General features: G+C 37.0%; 1 long non-coding RNA gene across 1 annotated transcript; it reads left to right on the forward strand.

Annotated features, from left to right (window-relative positions):
* LOC149639905 (uncharacterized) lies at positions 1-447 on the forward strand. Its single transcript, XR_016372315.1, has 2 exons — positions 1-67; positions 130-447. It is a non-coding gene; the product is annotated as an uncharacterized LOC149639905 (long non-coding RNA).
* Positions 448-3,888: the final 3,441 nt, after the last annotated feature.

A 3,888-nucleotide genomic window follows, 5' to 3' on the forward strand; every position in this document is an offset into this window, starting at 1 on the left:
TTTTCAAAAACAGATAGGAGTAGGATGCTACTGAGCGCAACTACTATTGAAGGTCTACGAATGACAGGTTTGTAAGAAAAGCTCCTGAACCTGTGATTAATGTAATTAATTTTAATTTGTCAATTATAGCCCTGTCAACAGTAGAAATTGTGAAATACCTTCTCAAGAAAGGGGCCAAGTACGTTTTGACCCAACATCTAAATCAAGACCCGTTGGAGCAGTATTTCGGAAGACAGAGATGTTCTGGTGGTCGTAACAGCAATCCCTCGGTTGCTCTTTTTGAAGCGAACATGGATAAACTAAAAGCCTTATCGGGACTGGTTATAGAAGCAGTTAAAGGAAATACAACTATTTCGGAGAAAATGGTCATGTAAACTTTTTAATGACTTCAAATCTATCACAATTTAGGAACCACGTTTATACTCAATAAAATTATTAAACATTTCATTGACTAGTTTAAACACTTCAGTTCTCTCTCTTTTTTTAAAAACATTTAGGAACATTTGGTTTAAAATAAATTGGTTTAAATATCACACATTTATGGACGGCATAAATTGTTGGAACAGGTCAAAATCGGGGTCTTCCGTTAAGAAATTGAAATCCGGAGTAACTTCGAAGTTAATCCCACTCGGAGTTGAAATGTTACATTCAGGAATGTGAATAGTAGGGATTTTTGTAACTTTTAGTTGATCCGGAGTTTTATTTCTTGTACCGTTTCTTGTGGCCGTTTTAGGAGTTTTCAACCTCTTTTTTACGTCAGTGTGAGTCTTCATAGTTTTTCTTTTTGGCGTGATGATATTCTCAGAATCTTTGCTCTTATCCATCAGACTTTTTCGTAGTGCTTTTTTTGCTCGTAGAGCCTCTTTCGTGTTATACTGGTATTCTTCTAACATATCCCGCACCAAACACTTACCTCTAGTGTTCAAAAATGTGTCTAAAAGGGTCAAAAGCCATTTCTTATTATCCTTTTCGCTGTATATTGCTTGCCATCTCGCAGTGATTTCATCATTTTGCATAATATGGCGTATAGCTTTAGCCTTTAAGTCTTGACGTCGAATTTTTCTCACGTCTGTTTTATATTTGAGGTCAGATATGCTTTTAATGAGTTTGATGAGGTTAAAAAAACTATCGGTAATCAATACCAGTCCACCCCTTGATAATTTCAGGGTCCACGATTCCGTTTCATCTTCGAAATCCAAATTGTTGGGTACTTCATCCTTAACCATTGCTTTGGCAAGCTCTGGAGGACACTTCCTTTTGATCAGGGAAAATGCGGTGAAACCAGCGACATATCTAGTTACTGGAAGATTTTCCGGAACCTTAGTATTTGTGATTACCCTCAGTGGCGTCGGTTTCTTATCAGTGTCAATCATGGCTAGCTGTTTTTGTATTCTAATGGCTTTGGTCGTTTCTTTTGTGAGTGCAGTATCCACGCCTATTTCCGTTTTTACCATTAACTCATGGAAAACTAAATTTAGGAAACGACTGACTACATTTTTTTTGTATTTGTTATGATAAATTAATAAAGCTTGGACAAATCTGAAACATGAGATGTCTGAGAGATTGCTCATTGTTTTCCATTCTTTCTTGCAATAAGACTTTGTGAGTTTGTTTCAGAAATTCATCCCTCGTTGTTTCAACAAATTTAATGTGCTGTACTGCACTTGTAAGATATTTTACTATTGTTTCTTTGTTATAACTTAAAAGCAAAACTTCTTGGAGCGTCTTTAAAAATTGGTCCACTCTTTGCTTTTCCAAACGAAAAGCAAATTTTTGAGTAACAAATTTCGCCAAAGCTTGTTCCAAAGAATAGGTCACTGCACCTAAGCCAGTACATTATGAAAAATAATATAATAGAATACAATATAATTGAATTGAATTGAATTTTATTTCCTGCAAATCAACATACATATTGTACTTTTCATAGAGTTACAGGTTAAAATTGGCGTCATTATATTAATTTATTCCTAAAAGAGAGTAAGGATGACGGTATAGAACCAAAAATTTTACCCCCCTTCCTTCCCCCCTTTCGGGGGGGTAAAATTTTTGGTTCTATACCGTCATCCCGGGGGTTGGGGGGGAATGGGGGGAATTGATGACGTCACGTGATGGTGTTGGCTGGGGGGGAATGGGATTGGGGGTGGGATTGATGACGTCACGTGATGGTGTTGGCGGGAAATTTGAATTTATTTTTAGTGTATTGGTATGACGTCACGGCTAATTTTTTGATAACGTCACGTGGCTGGTACCTGTAGGGATAGGCTTATGCTATTGTAGATCATGGTAGGCTTATGATAGGTTATTCTAGGCTTATTATAATTATGAATCGGGTTTTTAGTCAAAAACATTTAATGAACACAATCAATTCCAATTAATTCGCGAATGTACGCGTCGTTATTTAAGCAAATGTAGAATAAATTATATAATTGTAGCTTACGCGTCAAGTTTTTGTCACGAACCAAGTTACAAAAATCTTCGAAAATGCTCGAAGGAACTGTACACGCTGCTAGGAAATTTTTTACACGGTCGTAATCATTGTGAGACATAGTACCACGACTTACATAATATTTTTGATATATATTATTCATGCGTTTTACAATAGCTTCGTACATGCATTTAATAACTTCGGCTTGATCATTTAAAAGCTTGAAGTGAAATCTCATAAAACTAAATTTCTCGTTCAGTTTCCCTGCTTCGGCCTTTGTTAGAGTGAATACGCTACCATCGTCGAATACTATACTCCCCTCCATAACGGTTATTTTTATTTTCAAGTTCAAGTAACGATAATTACCCAGGTCGCCAGTTTCCAAAGCTGAATAGATCTCCGTCCACTCCTCCATAAATTCCTTCAAAACGTCTTCCGAGATTATAACAATAGTCCCGTCCTTTTTTGTCAAAAGTAAGCTTGGCTCGAATCCATTTACACCGAAAACGGCATAGCATTCATTACTTAGTCTAACACGGGCGTTCACGCGGTAAACTCCTACTTTGGTGGTCATTCTTACGGCAGGTCCTTACGGTTTAAAAGCTGAGGACTGAATGATTTTTATTGCGTGATTTTCTTGAGTGCGTAGTTGATAATTAGCCTGAGGGTATATTGACTGGTGCTTTTCTTTTTTTTATTGTCCTTTATTGGCCAGGTGGTTGAGGACCTTAAAAGGGGGGCGAGGGTAAACCTTTTATATATCAATGGAATCTGAGTGATTTATGACTCACACAAACGTTTTAAGACATTCCATCGGCTTTTTATTTATACGTAATATTTATACGTAACATCGTTCAGACGGGTCTATGGCCATAAAAAGGGACAGAACTTGAACAAAAGAATTTATCCCCATCCGTTTTTATTTTTACTATAAAGACGTATTTAAATGGGTTTAGGGGGGTATGGTCGAATCAGTTGTATTGTTATGAATTGAATCTATTTTCGGATTTATTGCTTTGTTAGTCGGTGACTCTTCCTACCACGAAACATTTAATTGTTTCCAGGTGTTTGCCCCTAAGGCATTATCCCGACAAGTCTCAACATGTTATGTCTTTGTTGCGTTACCCGAAATTAATGTAATATTTTTAAAATACCAAAATGCAAATTCAACTAGGAATACAGTTACGAGGATGAAAGTAACGGCCACTATTTTCCCTGGCTTTGAAAGAGCTTCGCGAATTAACGTCTGCTTAGTAACAGCATCCATTACAATCTAACCTTTCACCCCCTTATTTGGGATATAAATAGCGTCTGATTTGGTCCGGACCTCATTTGATTGTTAGACACCGCCAGGATAAGATGAATCGAGAAATTACACGTCTAGAAACGTTTGGTGCATTTGCGAGTACGTTTGTAAAACCGTCAGAACTAGCCCGTCATGGGTTTTACTATTTAAGTTCGGG

This window comes from Phalangium opilio, unplaced genomic scaffold (assembly GCF_054372755.1).
Source record: "Phalangium opilio isolate 3A_F unplaced genomic scaffold, DU_Popi_V2 ptg000094l_1, whole genome shotgun sequence".
Taxonomy (NCBI): Eukaryota; Metazoa; Arthropoda; class Arachnida; order Opiliones; family Phalangiidae; genus Phalangium; species Phalangium opilio.